This window comes from Phoca vitulina, unplaced genomic scaffold (genome assembly GCF_004348235.1).
Source record: "Phoca vitulina isolate PV1807 unplaced genomic scaffold, GSC_HSeal_1.0 scaffold4, whole genome shotgun sequence".
NCBI lineage: Eukaryota > Metazoa > Chordata > Mammalia > Carnivora > Phocidae > Phoca > Phoca vitulina.
The window spans coordinates 66,898,071-66,915,246 of record NW_022589707.1 but is presented as its reverse complement, the minus strand read 5'-3'; the positions used below and the strand labels follow the sequence as shown (position 1 = coordinate 66,915,246).

The window sequence follows — 17,176 nt, the reverse complement described above, 5'->3', positions numbered from 1 at the left end:
AAAATGCCAACATTTTAACTATTATTTTCTGTATATTTCCCTTTACAAATACCCTGTTTGTGTCTCAGTTACACATTTTTTGCTCATCCCCTAGGTGAACATCCCTGGTCTTACCTTTTCATGTTTCCTAAATGTTATCTGCCAACTGCGTTCTGTTACTAAGTCTTTTTACTTTGAAATCTATCATAGGTTCTTGATTTCATTATAGACCTTGCTCTTTATTGGGATTATAATCAGAATCTCCTATCTTCAGTGTTTTTCCACCTCACCTGTTCAGCTGAGAGCATGAAACTGTAGGACCTGTGACATGTCTGCCTCATAAAGTTGAGGAGATACTTATTTTATAAAGTCTTTCCTGTTTACTACCCCTGCATAGACTGCTAGGAGAAGGCACTTCTCCCCAAGTCCACAGCGATTCCTGGCACTTCCACTGCACAATGATGGATTATAACAGAGAAGATAGGGACATGCAACTGTAGGGTTTGGTAACCTAACAAGGGCTTTGCTCAAAGTCAGTGGGAGACTTTATAGGGCATATCTAGGAGCCCTTTTGAATGCACAAACTTAAATTAACCTTTTATACATAGATAAGATTTTCTTCGTTGTGACACCATTCTTACCTATAGTCCAATTTTTCTACCTTTTTACCCCTATAAAAGGGAGCTCAGTTGTGATTTTTCGCTGCATGTGCACTTTTTATTTCCCTTCTCTTTCATATATCTTGGTTCCAGCAATATAAACCTCATAGAAAAATGACAATCTTTCATCATTATAATTCCCCATATAAACTATGCAAAATATCACTGAGCCATTCCTTCTTCAAAAGAGTGATGATCTCTTAATTGGTGTTGCCTTGAAACATATGAAGTTGTCATTTTTTTTTAAGGTTTTATTTATTTATTTGACAGAGAGAGACACAGTAAGAGAGGGAACACAAGCAGGGGGAGTGGGAGAGGGAGAAGCAGGCTTCCCGCAGAGCAGGGAGCCCGATGTGGGGCTCGATCCTAGGACCCTGGGACCATGACCCGAGCCGAAGGCAGACGCTTAACTGAGACTGAGCCACCCAGGCGCCCCTTAAGTTGTCATTTTTATAAGTTAAAAACTGTCTGGTATTGACAATTTTTATTTTATGTTTTAATTTTTTTATTCAAGTATAATTTACACTAGTTTCAGGTGTGTAACATAACAATTCAACGATTCTATACATTTCTCAGTTTCATGTGGTCCAATTGAATACATTTAGAATCAGTAGTTTTTACCACCATAGATAATAGTTTGACCTCTATCTTCCCCATGTATCTTTCCATCTTTCGAGGCATGTTTTGTTGTTGGATTCTTGCTCCCACATTGTTGTTTCATTGTCACGTCACGTTTAAAGGCAACTTACCTTCTTTTCTTGCCTTTCATCAACCATACGCTTAAGTCAGGAGTAAAGTTTCTAGCAGCTAGGAATAGAAACAACACACAGTTTGGACCTTTTTTTTATTGGCTGTTATATGTAATTATAATTGTCCAAGCTCCTTTCGATGGACACCTGATATTTGAATTCTCAGATGCCACAATCCTGTGCTCCATCGATTAAGGACCAGTTATTTATCTTCAGGTGGCAACTCAAACAGAAGACCTCCTCTCTCTGTCCAATGGGATAAAAAAACATTGGGGTTTGTTCTCCCCGAGTGGTCCGTTAGCGTAGATATCCAAGTTCAAACAACTGACAAGTGGCAGAACCCGAGTGGAAACCTATAATGCTGAGGAGTCTTCTTCCAGATATTCTACCTATCCGCTCTTGTTATCCAATTCCTCTCACGTAAGTACACAACATGTATTGGAACTCGTGTCAAGCATGCACCTTAATATTTACCATATACTTCCTGCTCTGGTTTTATTTTCTGGAACCAAATGTTTCTGAAAAACAAACTCCCAGTGTCCTTTGTCTTTGTAAGGCAGAAGGAAAGGATTAAAAAGATTAAATACCATTAACTGAATATTTACCATGTGCCCTACACTAGATGCTTTTACACATATTAATTAATTTAAGCTTCACAACAGCCCTATAAGGTTGACAGAAATTTTGCCCACAATTATAGAATAGGAAACTAAAGCATGAGTTACTTAAGTGCTTTACACACACAGTTCACACATGCTCTCAGCAACCTCCCTACTCTGTCTACCTAGGGTAAAGAGCAGATAAATTATTCCCTCTCAGTATCCATGCCCACAGGGCCATTCTTTGCTTCTCTATGACAGGACAATTTTTCTGGAAATGGAGGCTACCTTGTGGTTTGGATAAAGGAAATTGAAAACTCTTCCCTCATACCTGTAATTCAACAAAATTGATTTACTGTCTTTATTCTCTCATTCATCTCAGGTTTATCTACACCTTTGGTACAGCAGGTAATATCATGGGCATTGTACGAAACACAAACATGGAAAACAGCTGGTCCCTAATTTTAGGACCTGAGGGTCCAGTGAGGGGTGTTGCGATGTCCATGAATGACTACAGGGCAGGGGAAAACATCATAAATACAAAGTGAAGGATGATCAGTGCTTTAGAAGCCCTGAGGTGGGAAGGGTGGCTTTTTTTGGAAAGCTTAATGAAAGAGCTTTTATTTGGGCATGGTCTTCAGGGGAACAGAGCTGGGAAGTGGCTTTGTGAATGTTTCTTGAATTCTTTTCTCTAGAATGGGAGGATGTGCACTGACTATTTTCTACTTGGAATACCAGATCCCACTTTAACTTTCCACTTGTGCTCATATACTGGAAAAACGGAAAAATCTAAATCATTTCCACTAACTTTTTCTGTGTTTTGATAGATCTAAATAATTTGTATATGAGAATTCATGTTCTAAATAAATGGCTAACAACTTGGGTAGAGCCTTTTACTAGGATCACATACCTAAACTATTAGACAAAATATACTTGATTTAGCAGAAAAAAAAAGGTTAGTTATCAAATCACTAGATATTTAAAGACTTACTAAAAAAGAAAACTAGATTACCTTCTTCAGCATTGCTTCTATTTGTCAAAAACATTATGGAGCAGTGTTTGGTAATTATTTATCAAGGAGAGCACAGGTTAAAAATATTTTGTTATTCAATTCAAACGTTTAACATATGTCTACTATTTGTAGAAAAACGTGCCAGACACTGTGGAGATATTCTTGTAAATCAGATATTGTACCTACACGTGAAAAAGTCAATTCTATTAGTAGATCTTAACGTCGACACAATTATGTTTAGTACAGAGCGGGAGAGCGGAAATATAATAAGGACATACATAAACAATGAACACGGAAAACAAAAAATGCTGTAACAATTAAACCTGACTGAAAGAACTAGTATTTAAGTTGGGCATAACAAAAGATATGGTTTGGGGGGTGGACCAGGGAAGAGATGGGGATTAGGGAAGATACAGAACAGACTTTGTAAACGAGAAGCTTAAAGAGCAGGAGGCATATACGGCAGGGCTGGGAAATGCGGCGCTTGAGGAAATGGCAGTGGTCTTGTTAAAGTAGAGTGTAGTTCTCAAACTATAGCATCTGCAGGTTTGTTAAATTAGAGATTCCTGGTCTCTAGCCCCACAAAGTCTGAGTTAGTATGCTTAAAGTGTGGCCCAAGAATTTGCATTTTTGACATGCTCTTCTAATGTTTCCACCTATTTCACTTTAGGAAAGAACGGGCTTGCTGGTGGTGATTCAAACGCTGGCTGTCTATTAGAATCATCTGGTGGAGAATTAAAAAAGAAGCCAGCTCCTGGTTCTTATTTAATTAGTGTGGAAAGAACTCTAGCCTGTGTGTTTGTGAAAGCCTCTCCAGGTGATTGTAAGTGTAGCCTGGTGTAGAAGTGCTGGCCCAGGCTGGAGGGTGAGCAGGGGGGAGATGTGGGGAAGGAGAAACAGGAAGTTGCAGCTAGTCTGTGGAGGACTTGGAGGCCATGCTCGGAGGTATGAGTTTTACTCTGTGGGTGGTAGGGAATCATTGGGAGTTTTTGAGTGCCTGTAATCATAACTGTGTTTTAGAAAGTTGCCTGTGATGGGCAGAGGAGTTAGGGACGGGCAATCCTGGAGGCAACCAGAACACTTTTAAGAATTCTGCCGCTGGAGAATGAGTGCTCTTATCTTCCACCGGTCCAGGAGCAAAACTGGTTCAGCTTCTCTAGAAAGCCATTTGGTGATACGGATCACGAGTTTAAAAATTTCCTACTCTAAGTAATGCCTCTTCTGGGTATATCATAAAGAAATAAAATTATTGACAAACATTTTAATGTAAAGATGGTTATTATAGGGATTAAGGGAGAACTTTGAAAAATTGAATGGATACATTAATTATGGAATACTATGATGCCCTAAAATCATTTTTGAAGAATATTTTAAATGCATGGAAAACAGTTATTTTCAAAGTAAATAATATAATACACAGTTATGTATAATATGTGATGCCCATTTTATTTTAAAAATGATAATACAAACCAGAGAGAAATCTAGCCAAATGTTAAAATTGGTGAAATTTAGGGGTGCTTGGGTGGCTCAGTCAGTTAAGCATCAGACTCTTGGTTTCCGCCCAGGTCATGACCTCAGCATCATGAGATTGAGCCCTGCATCGGGCTCTGTGCTGGGCATGGAGCCTAATTAAGATTCTCTCCCTCTCCATCTGCTCCACACTGTACCCCCTGTCCTACCGGCTAATGCTCTCTTTTTCTCTCTCTTTCAAAAAAAATGGTGGAATTTGGTGGTGATACTCGTTTTGCACTTAAAAAAAAATTTCTAAGCATGTCTACATTATTGTTCTATTCAGGAAAAAAAAAAAAAAACATTAAAAAACCCGATAGGCTTTGTTACTGGTTTGGCAAAAGGTAACACATGTGTTGCTCTGTTTGTGGTCTGGGCTAGTCTAGTTTAAGAGCCTGCCGATGGGTAGAACTTATAAAAGGGCAGATGCTGGACCAAGTTGAACAAGGAGGATCAACAGTCAGAGATGTCTGGGCTTACTGATTGAGAGTAAGAATAGGAAGACCTAGAGATGGAAAATGGAGCTGTTATCAAGTCACAGTCCAGGAGCTTCAGTTCAGAACAACCTTACGTGACGTGAGACCATCTTTGTATGGCTAGTAAAGCCTACCCCTGAGAAAAAGGTGGGTCTTTCAAGATTTGGGTAGTTGCTAAGACTAAGGAATATATGCAAGTTATCATCAAGGTAGACATGATTTGGTCAACTGGATGTGTGAGGTGAGCTGTGGAAAGATTTAAAGATGGCCCGTGGATTTGAATGTCAGTGGCTGGGATGACTTAGATTTTTAAACTACAGGTAGAGGATAGACGAGAAAGCCCAGATTTGGGAAGAAAAACAGTTTGTAACTATTAGGTGAAGTGGACTTGCCATGGGAACATCCAAGTATAAATGCAGTTAGGAGTCTGGAGATTAAGAAACGTCAGGATCGTGATGCAAAGTCGATCGTCATCTGTCCTGAGGAAAAAGGTTGAAACCCTGGGAACCATTGTGCTTGTGAGAGAATAACAGGAAAGAAGAAGGTGGAAAGAGTACCATGTGGAACACTTAATTTTTAGAAGTGGGCAAATGAGAACATCAGAGGTAGGTGGAGGAGAGAGGTCAAAAAGCTTGAGAACTGAGGTGACCTTCTAGTATTGGCTATTACGAGTTTCCTGGAGACTTAAAAAAAAAAAAAAAAGATTCAGTAAAATGATCAAGGGAAGCCAGGGTGTACTCATTGAGTTGAGTCAATATAGAATGAGTGGTCAAGGAGTAGACCCCTCCTTCAAAACATTTGGCAGTAAGAAGAATGAAAGCACTCTGATAGTAAATTATAGAGGAGGAAGATTATAGGGCAATTATCCTATAGTGACCCTAGGATTTTCTCTATTTAAAAACTAGCATACTATGTTGTTTTTGTTTTCTCTAAACTGACATTGTGTCCAGCCAGGAAGGTTGAGTCTGAAAATGGAATGCTATATTGTAAGCTTTGAAAATATTTTAAGATCGTCAGTTCTCAACAGAGATTTTGGAGACAACAAATAACACTGAACTCCGAGTCGTGTTCATTTTTCCTCTTGTATCAGATGTATTTGGTGCTGCTTTGGCAAACAGAGGAGCTCTAAAGACACAGGAATTACGAACACCCTTGGTGCACACTATGTCATGTGATACAAATCCAACTAAATCTTAATTTAGGTTTTCATGACTTTAAACATTTTTGAGTTATAATAGCAAAGTTGCCTTACACGTACAACAGTAATTACGGTTGGAGTAGTCACTTAGTAATGTCGGTGCAAATGTCTACTTTGGTGCACATAATCTGTTGTGCTAAAACACATCATCAATAAGCGAGTATCTATTTTAGTGCTTGCTTTTGGTTTAATGTTGATCAATGTGCTGTGCAGAATGGAGGAAATGGAACTAAAAGAAATTTAGAGTTGGAAGGAAACTTGGCACTCCCGACATAACCTACTCCTTTTTCAGTTAAGAGATGGAAATGTGACACAAAGAGGCCAATTGCTATCCCTGCCATCAAGTTGCTTACCTTACATCAAGGTTGACAAAAACATACGTCCATGAAATACTGAAACAGTGAGATGATATTTCCTATGAGATTACTTTTCAGGAAACGTGATAGATGCTTCAATAAGTAAAGTGGTGCCAGAACTATTCAAAAGACAGTTACAGGAATCTGAATTTTGTGATGCTCCGTAGAGAGCCACGAGATATTTTTACACAGGGAAGTAACAGGATTGGTGCCATGTTAAATGGTTTTAATAACTATATTCAGGATATTTAGGAAGGCAAAATTTTAGAGTCAGAAGTGCCAGCTAAAATATTGTTGCATATGTAATGAAGATTTAAACTAGAATTTAAAACTTTGGAAAGTATTTTTTTTTAAATTAAGAGTAATGTTAATCCAAGTCTAAGTAACTACTTCAATATATCCAGAGCAGCAATAGGTAAGAACAACACAGTGAAATATCTTTTAAAGATCGGCTATGTCCTAGGTCTCTAAACAGATTTTCCTTTATCTATCCAAGTCTTTATTATCCTGTGACCTTTCCAGCCTATACTAAATTTAAAGCCCTTTTGCCCATTTTAATTCAGGGCAATTCCATATTTCTTCAGAAGCCATACCCACTAACGTTAGTAGTTGTCGACATTTCACACCCTCATGTGATTCTAGGTACCACTGTTGGAATATATGTGATCATAAGGTACAGTCACTTTTTTGTGAAGTGAATTATAGACAATGAGCATATACTAGGGTGACTACGTCATTTGGGAGGACAAATTTCCAGGGTCTACAGTAGGATGACAGTGGGGAAGTGTTGGCATCTGGTCCTCCATCATCAGTCTTCAGTGCTGGCATCTGTTAGAGATGCATGAATGCCTTTCTGGTCCATGCCTCATCTGTCACCCTAGTCCCTTGTCTCTATGACAGGCACCACTCAGCTACATACCTACTACAGTTGGCCTCCTGGAAATACCTTTTTGGTATGAATACTTATTCCAGGAGAGTTCCTAGGCAAAGCCGTCTTGGACTCTGTGCCTTTGTGTGCTGAAATGTGGATAAATGATCATTTTGTCCCTCTTTTAGCCTCGAGAGGTTCTGCGCATCACATTTGTTGAGATGATGGCTGAAGTCAGAAAGTCTTAACTTCTACCCTAATGACCTAGTTAGTAGAATTATGATTTCTATGTGAATACTTTATATTCATGTAAAACTTTTCACTTTTCCATGGGCTAAACCATTTATACTGTTTAGTTGTGATATACTCAGAAAAATTCAACTATTGATAACACAAGATGAATAAAAGCATAACTATAAAGGCAAAATTCTCAGACTCAAATAGTAAGCTTCAGGGTAAAAAATTAAGGTCATTTGGATCACCCATTCCTTAGAATTATCAACTTTTAGCCAAGCAACTTGAATATTGATTGTATTTGCTATAATTATATTCATTTGTGATTGTAATTTTTTATTAAGGACAATTTGACTTTGAGAGAGACCACACTTTTTTTGGTTATGGTTTGATGGGAAGGATAATCTTGTTTTTTATCATAAACAGAGCAGAAAGTGTAAGATAACTTTCATATCTGAAATTTTAGGAAATCTTTTTACAAGGTAGAGAAATAGCCTGGCCTAGCCATTGCTTGATGGTTAAGATCTCTAATCTACTTCACAAAATAGTGTACTTAGCTACCATGGACCCATACTCAAGATCTATCTCATTTGTGTGCATGTGTGCATGTGTAACTTTTCAATGATAAGACAGTGCAGCAGTAAAAAAAAAAAAAAAAGGCATACTTTTAAGCTTCAGCTCTTGATTAAAGACCTATTTTGGGCCCAGGCTCACAAGGTTGTGGGAAGTGATGTTTAATGAATTTTCAGAGGTGGAGGCCAATGGTGTGACTTGGGTTCAATAATTCATTTTTGGTTGTTAGAAATTTGCTTCCAGTGATGTATTTGAGAACCAGGCTAGTCTTACATGTTTTATAAGGTCATTCTCCAAGACCTATGCCTCATAAGAGGAGGGAAATTCTTCTTGGTCATGATGTTATTGGAATCTAAGTGCTGGTTTCTGGCTTAGTGCATATCCTCTTTGCCTTCAACTAGCTGTTTTCTTTGTGAATTAAAAAATTAAAAATCTAGTTTTTTTTTGACTGAAGACAACTTTACACTTACAACCTGTGCTTTTAAAAAGCTGATCTCTAGAACAAATAAAATCTTTTCAGGTAAAACTAAAGCATAGTCATGTTCTGCAACATTTAAAAAATTATCAGGTTGTGATTGCTAGTCTCTTTGACTAACTAATTTGTTTTAAGTGGCATAAACTTACTATTATATTTTACAGTTAAGCCATTTTTATTTAATGAAATATAAAGGCAGGCAATGAAAGGAACAAAAAGAAGTTTATGTTATGAAAAGTAAAATTAAGGAAGAAGAGATTTCTGTTGGCAGGGTGATGGTAAAGCAGAACAAAATTCAACTCTACCATACAGGGAGCTAGATTGCATCTTGAATGCTCTGTATTATGTGAGTGGAAAAGAGTGATCCCTCTGAATACTTCATCACATCTGAGGTGAGTGAGTATTGCTGCAATAGTATCTGGGAAATGCAATCGGTGTGTCTGAAGCCAGCATCTATTTATCTTAAATTAATCATTCTTCTGAGGTAGATGATAATCCCGGTGCTGGTGAGAGCTCTACAATATGAAGGATCTCCAGCTGTAACTCTTTTGGAGGATGACGGACTGCTTTTTAGATTTTTCAGCATTATTTTGGGATTGAGAATCAGTAAATAATTGTTTTTAAGATAAATCCTTGACCACAATTAAGTCTATTACACCTTTCTGCTCTTGGCAGGGGAAAAACAAGGCATGCTAAATATAAGGCAACATTTTTTTCTCCTTCACTATTACATTCTCTAGTCAATAGAGTTCCAATGAAAAAGGCTCTGTGAAGGTGTTAAACTCTCTGGGTGTCAGGACCCTGCTGTCAAGGCAAGCCACAGGGTGAATAGCACTGTGACAGCTCTGATGGAGCTGACCCCAGAAGCCCATGACACCACATCGCAGACCGAGCAACTGAGCTTGTGCTTTTCCAAAAGGTGGGCTGGAGAAGTGGTCTGTTTCTTTGTGAATGAATGAATGAATGAATGAATGAATGAATGAAAGAGTGTATATATAAATATAATATTTTAAAGTAGAACTCATTTCCTAGGTTTTATCAGTAAGTGTTATATTACCAACTTGCCTGGGGTAGAAGGTAGGGTAGCAAGAAGACAATGAGGTCTCTGTGTCCCCAAACTGAACAGTGTACCAATGATTTAACCATCTTTTCACTCCTGCTCTGTGTCTCCAAGATACATGTGCATACGTACACAGTTGTCAGGAGAAAGACTTCAGACGTTGTGACCACTAGCTGTGAGAGACACAAAACTCAATCAAATGTTGTGTAATATAGATAAGAATTGTGGTCCTAATGGAAGGAAAGAATGTAAAACAAAAATTTCAGGACTGAATGAAACTGACTGAACATGTTGGATTTATCATTAAGTGATCTAGTTAGTGGGATGAAAGTTAATCTAACTTAAAAATTAGGTAAGGATACAAATAAATTTGGAATATAGGCTATGTGGCTGTCAAAGGTTTTGAATTCAACCCTCATTAAGTTGTGAAGTCTCTGTTATAGACTATGAGTAGGGCTCATGTTGACCCTTAGCGGCACTGACAAAAATCCAGTCACCAGCTTGGTTGAAATCCTCGATCAGCATATAACTTCAACTGCCTGAGAAGGAAACCTCAAAGCTGTTTGTAGTGCTATCTTTGCACCCTTCATGGATAAAAATCTTTTAACCTTGGATGATTTATAATTTACAGTAAAAATGTTTAAGAGAATTAAATGTTGAGTGGCCATACTTTTGGTGTTAAGGGATATGTGCATACTTGGTATTTTAAGGATTTCTAATGTCTAAGAGTATATGTCCTACGAAGTAATAAGTTGGCCTTTTAATTCCATCTTAAGATGTATAATCAAGTAATTGGTCTAGATTTCTGGATTGATTTACTTTAAGATAAACTCTTACCAAGTTGTATATAATACAGGAACATTAAGATTTTATGTATGCATATGCAATCTACTATCATCCATCTACGTACGTACCTACCTACCTACCTAATCTAATCTATTCTGTTTGTCAGATAAGCATTTTTTTCAAGGAATTGCATTTAAAAGAAATAATTTTTTTTTTTTTTAAGATTTTATTTATTTATTTGACAGAGAGAGACACAGCGAGAGAGGGAATACAAGCAGGGGAAATGGGAGAGGAAGAAGCAGGCTTCCCGCGGAGCAGGGAGCCCAATGCGGGGCTCGATCCCAGGACCCTGGGATCATGACCTGAGCCAAAGGCAGACGCTTAACGACTGAGCCACCCAGGCGCCCCAAAAGAAATAATTTTTAAGTTGGGCCAGTGATCAGTTAAAATTTCCCTATAAGGTACTATTAAAATACACTACACTAATAATTTATAAATTGATGATAAGAACTTAAGGCTGAGTTAGGATTCTTGAATTTGCAACTTCATTAAATTTAATACTAAGCTTTAAAACCAAATTAAACCTATGAGTGGTCTTTTCAACGCATAAAAGCTTCTCTCTCAAGGACACAGAAATACTTTTTATTGACAACATTGATTTATCTTGCCCCTTCTCTGAATCTGAGGAGATACCAGTCAACACTCAGTTAAGAACAAATGCCTCCTACACAGATGTTCTCAGCCTCTCAGCCCATTGCTCCCTCTGGCAGTGGAAGGTTGCCATCTTTAAAAGTGGTGGTCAGCCCTGCATCTCAGAGAACAAGGCCAAAACACTCTGGATCAGCCTGAGAAATGGCTTGCATGCAGACCAGGTATCCACTCCTTTTATTATTTTATATGAAGCAGGTGTGTATATTTTTTATAGAAAATTTAGAAAGCAGAGATAACAAACAAGAAGATGATCTTCACCTCAACCTCAATCCAAAAAAAAATAATGATTATGCATATTTTGTGATTCTCTTCTGTAATTGCAGTTATGTGTAGGTATGTCCTTAGTTTAACATGTAATGAGTTTTATTTAAAATACATCAGTGATGGTGTTACACAGACTCATACACAAATGCTTTTTTAACCTTCTACTTACAGTTTTGGCTTTCTATATTTATTTTACCACTTAATGATATATCATGAAAACCTTTTGGTGTTAATAACACATAAGTACTAAACACATAAGTACTAAAAGTACATAAAATGTATACTACAAAGCTTGTATAAAAATATATAAAAAACCATAAAATAGTGTAAATAAAACATAAAACAAAGCTATAGAAGTTTATTTAATGGCTGCATAGATTCTAATGTTCAGATGCATTTTTTAACCAGTCCCTACTCTTGAGCATCCTTAAACATTTTGAATCTCCATTTTTCTTAATTCATTGCACAATTTCATTAAGACAATTCCAGGTGTGAAATATCTAGCAAAATGATTATGTATTTTGTAAGAGTTTAGAAACATATTGTCAAGGACCCTCCAGAAATGTGTACCAGTTGATGTCCAGGAATTCTTTAGTAGTTAAATTTTGAATTTACTCAAAACCAGATATAAGAAAGAAATCACTAAACTCTTGGGATAAACTGAGAAACCCATCAAAATTAGAATGCCACATCTCAGAAGGTTTAAAATTAAAAAAAAAAAACAACTAATATTAATTTATTACCAGAAACAGTTGAGTTTAAGGTGTGCGATGCTCTTGTATTAATTCTGACCAAATTCAGCACAGGCCCTGCCATTAGGTAAGGGCTTTGCATTGGGGCTGTTAGAAATACCAGGCTGAAAATTTTTCATGACTGTATCAGGCAACAGTATATTTTGGTGATGCATTCTCATATACCCTGGAGATCTCTCCCTCTTCTTCACTGCTGCCATTATAGTAGCCTCTACCAGAGTGATTGAAATCAGGTAGGAGTGATACAGCTTTCCTTAACAAAGATAGATTTCATAGCCAATAATCTATCCCTATGAATCTAAGATGACTTTCATCCATTTTAAAGAAGTTGACCTTTATCCATTTCAAAAGGTGTTTAATTTTTTCTATAAAATTTCCAGTAATATGGTATCCATTACCTACATTAAAAATAATTGTGTACCTCACACCTATTAGGATGGCTACTATAAAAAAAACAAAAACAAAAAGAAACAACCTATTCAGGTCCTCTGCTCATTTTTAATCAGATTGTTGTTTTAGTGTTGAGTTGTAGTTCTTTATATATTTTGGATATTAACCCTTTATTGGATATATCATTTGCAAATATCTTCTTCCATCTAGAAGGTTACCTTTTTTGTTGCCTGTTTTGTTAATGGTTAAGGGCTGTCCCAGGGTGCAGAAGTTTTTCAGTTTGATGTAGTTCCAGTTGTTCAATTTTGCTTTGTGTTGCCCTTGCTTGAGAAGACAGATAACCCCCAAAATGGTGCTAAGATGTCCAAGAGTTTACTGCCTATGATTTTTTTAAGGAGTTTTATGGTTTTAGGTCTTACATTTAAGTCTTTGATCTATTTTGAGTTTATTTTTGTGTATGGTATAAGAAAGTGGTCTAGTTTCATTCTTTTTCATGTAGCTGTCTGGTTTTTCCGGCACTACTTATTGAAGAGATTGTCTTTCCCTTATTGTATATTCTTGCTTTCTTTGTCCTAGATTAACGGGTTAATATAAGTGTGAGTTTATTTCTGGACTCTATTCTGTTTCATTGATCTTTGTCTATTTTTGTGCCAGTATCATCCTGTTTTGATTACTGTAGCTTTGTGGTTTAGTTTGAAATCTGAGAGTATAATATTTCCAGCTTTGTTCTTATTTCTCAAGATTGCTTTGGTTATTTGGGACTGGGATATTTTGGGGTTGAATACAAATTTGGGGATTATTTGTTCCACTTATGTAAAAAATGGTGGGATTGTATTTAATCTGTAGATTGCTTTGGATATCTTTCCAAAGAATACATACAGATGGCAAACAGATACATGTAAAGGTGTTGAACATCACTAATCATCAGGCAAACAAACCAAAACCACAATAAGATATCCCCTTACACTTGTCACAATGACTAGTATCAAAAAGACAATAAATAACAAGTATTGGGAAGGATATAGAGAAAAGGGAACCCTTGTCCACTCTTGGTGGGAAGGTATATTGGGGCAACCACTATGGAAAGCAGTATAGAACTAAAATTAAAAAATAGAAATACCATATGATCCAGTAATTCCATTTCTGGGTATTGACCCAAAGAAAACAAAAACACTAATTTGAAAAGATACACATACCCCGATGTTTACAGCAACATTATTTACAATAGCCAAGATATGGAAACAACCTAAGTGTCCATCAGTAGAAGGATGGATAAAGAAGATGTGGGATACACACACACACACACACACACACACACACACACACTGGAATATTACTCAGCCATAAAAAAGAATGAAATCTTGTGATTTGTGGCAACATGGATGGACTTAGAAAGTACTATGTTAAGTGAAATAAGTCAGAAAGAGAAAGACAAATATTATATGATTTCATTTATATGTGGAGTCTAAAAAAACAAACCAAACCAAACAAAATAGAAACAGATTCATAGAACAAACTGATGGTTCCCAGTGAGGAGGAGGTTAGGAGAATGGGTAAAAGAGGTGAAGGGGAATTAAGAGGTACAAACTTCCAGTTGTAAAATAAATAAGTCATGGAGATATAAAGTACAGCATAGAGAATATAGTCAATAATATTGTAATAACTTTGCTGACAGTTGGTGACTACACTTAGTGGTGAACATTTTGTAATACACATAAATGTAAAACCACTTTGTTGTACACCTCAAACTAATACTATATGTCAACTACAATTAAAAAAAATTTTTAAATAAAAAATAAGAACAACCAACAAAAAAAGCAACAAGAAAGTTGGCAAGAATGTGGAAGAATTTGAACCCTTGTGCATTGTCTCTGGAATTGTAAAATGGTGCAACCATTATGGAAAACAGTATGGAGGTTCCTCAAAATTAAAAATACAACTATCAGATGAACCAGCAATCCCACTTCTGGGTATATACCCAAAATAATTGAAAGCAGGGTCTCAAAGAGATATTTGCCCACCCATGTTCATAATAGCATTACTCACAACACTCAAGAGGTAAAAGCAACCCAAATGTACATACACAGATGTGGTTTATACATACAATGGAATGTTACCGAGTCTTAAAAAGGAAGGCAGTCCTGACAGTGTGACAACAGGGATGAGCCTTGAAGACTTCATGCTAAGTGAAAGAAGCTGGTCGCAAAAGACACATACTATGTTTCCACTTATGACATATCTAAAGTAGTCAAATTCAGAGAATTAGAATGGTGGTTACCAAGGGCTGAGGGGAGGGAGGGACTGAAGGGAAGTTGTTGTTTAATGGGTAGAATTTCAGTTTCGTAGGATGAAAGTCCTGGAGATTGGTTGCACAACAGTGGGAATATAGGCAATAGTGAAAAATGGTCAGAATGGTAAATTTTATGCTAAGTGTTTTTTTCCACAATAAAAGGATCGGTGAATTATATGTAAAGTGAATTATATCTAAATAAAAAAAATCCTGAACATAAGTTTCCCACAACTGTTATCATGTAGAATTTTTTAAGGAGTATCTAATTCCCCATGTGCAAAGTTTATTTTTTAAATGTCACTTTAAAATTTTATTTCCTTAATTAGACTAAGTAAATTCCCTTAACATAGCCTTTTACACAAGGTCAATTTTTAAAATGTTTTCAATATAAAATTTTTCCCCCTTTTCTATCAATGCCATCCATATTACTTTGTAGAAATTCAACACACACACAAAAATATCTTGGACAAACGGTAGGCATAGAAAATAAGCTTACTGTGTTAAATACCAGAAACCCAGTACGGTTTTCCAAGTGAAAATCTTTCCTTTTTTAGACTACAAATGAGACATATTCTCAGGAGCCACATAAACTTAGGCACTTTCTTGCCTACACAACACTTTATCTTTTAAAGATGCTAAAAGAGTTGTATAATTTTTATGACTATGTCTACTCTAAGACCATGAGCAAAAGTCCTACATGTATCCTTATGTGGGTCTCTAAATGCTAAATAGAGATAGTGAACTGGCACAGGTTTTATACTGTACTTCTTGACATGCATGGCTAATAGGTCGATAATATTCAGAAAGAAACAAAAAAGGAAATAAATAGAAGACATTTTTGGATCTGTGATTCTCATTTGAGGGAAAGGTGTGCAGAATTGGTATTTACAGTACTTGCTTTTGGCTCTAATATTTTACATACCCCACTCTTGGATATTGGCTAATATCACAGAGCTAAGTTTTGTATTTAGGAAAATTTTTGTCAAATGAATATTTCATGTTTCTTTAAAAAATAGTGTATATACTCTTACACAGGTTTACTAAAATCAGACAGTTTTTATATAAAATGTACACTTGGTTGTTATCTAACCAGATTGAATAATACATGAAAGAATATAGAATTCATAGAATAATACATTATTTTAATTCTTATATGATCTGTTATATAAAAAACAAAATTTTATTCTGAAGTACTAAGTTTGTTGTGTAACCTTCCTGGTTACACGTGTTTTTTAATATTTATGTGTAAGTATGTGTGTGTCTTTGTGTATAATGTGTTTGTTTTTATATGCATTTTTATATGTTTGTAGAGATTGTTAATCAGTCTTTTATTGCCCTGTCTCTCACACACACACGTTAATGATGATAGCACTTGCTTTTTCCACCCTATGGGGTTACGACAAGGTTAAATCGAAGCAGCTTAGTTCATTGAAAAGACCATGGGTTTCATGTGAATACAATTTTGGATTCAGATCTTGTCTCTATTTTTTAATAAAACTAGATCCTTAAGCTATGAATTAAATCTTTAGACAATTTTCCCATTTTTAAAATGGGAATAGATGGCCATGTCTCCTAGAATTATTGTATAGAGCAAAACATCATGTTAAGTGCCTAGTGTTGTGTTTGACATCCAATAAAAGCTATGTTTTTATTGGAGAGTTAAAATTTTCACTTTTATTTCCCCTTGCTTTCCTTCATGTTGCAAAAAAAGACTGTCTGGTTCTTAAATGTAGAAAGGTGAGGAAAAAACTTGGATAGTAACCCATTTTTCATCCTCAGCTTTTAGTGGAATGTGTTCTGGTTATCTAGCTGGAAATTAAAGTTGTCCTGAAAGTTTCTTGGTTAAATATATAAATATAAATAAATACATACATTCCTAAAAGACAGTCTCTTCAACAAATGGTGTTGGGAAAATTGGACAGCCACATGCAGAAGAATGAAACTGGACCATTTCCTTACACCACACACAAAAATAAACTCAAAATGGATGAAAGACCTAAATGTGAGACAGGAGTCCATCAAAATCCTAGAGGAGAACAGAGGCAGCAACCTCTTCGACCTCAGCTGCAGCAACTTCTTCTTAGAAACATCGCCAAAGGCAAGGCAAGCAAGGGCAAAAATGAACTATTGGGACTTCATCAAGATAAAAAGCTTTTGCACAGCAAAAGAAACAGTCCACAAAACCAAAAGACAACCGACAGAATGGGAGAAGATATTTGCAATTGACATATCAGAT

General features: G+C 36.3%; 1 protein-coding gene across 1 annotated transcript in view; it reads left to right on the top strand.

The window, feature by feature from the left end:
* Positions 1-17,176, top strand: part of ZNF804B (zinc finger protein 804B) — a 509,973-nt gene that overhangs the window by 42,552 nt on the left and 450,245 nt on the right. The window lies entirely within an intron of this gene.